This window comes from Lycium ferocissimum, chromosome 8, assembly GCF_029784015.1.
Source record: "Lycium ferocissimum isolate CSIRO_LF1 chromosome 8, AGI_CSIRO_Lferr_CH_V1, whole genome shotgun sequence".
Classification (NCBI taxonomy): Eukaryota; Viridiplantae; Streptophyta; class Magnoliopsida; order Solanales; family Solanaceae; genus Lycium; species Lycium ferocissimum.
In genome coordinates this window covers 62,277,353-62,277,804 of record NC_081349.1, presented here as the reverse complement: position 1 = coordinate 62,277,804, position 452 = coordinate 62,277,353, and positions in this window count along the sequence as shown.

Below are 452 nucleotides of genomic sequence, written 5' to 3'. Positions count from 1 at the left end.
GGACAAGTTGTTATGAATATTATTTATGAATATTATTAGTATGGAAATATTGAGAAAGACTAAGGGTAGAAAGGGAAATTCGCAAAATGGCCCATGGTAATATTGTGGAAGACTGAGGGCAAACGGAAATTTCACAAAATGATCAAGAAAATTCTTGAACATGCTACCTTGGCCATGTGATATAAAGAGTGGGACCCACCCATGGCCATGTGTTCATATTTTTAATTGTGAGGCTTGACTATATATATAGATAAGTGGTGAAGAAAAATCTAGACATTTCATTTTCTCTTCCACAACATAAGAGCTTAGAGAAGAAGAAAAAAGGAGAGAAAAAGAAGCATGGGCATTTCGGCCCTACCAAAAAAAAAAAAAAAAAAAAAAAAATCCATCTCTTGGAAAATTGGTCAAAATATTATTTCTTCTAGTAATTCAACTAATTGGAACGTCTCTTT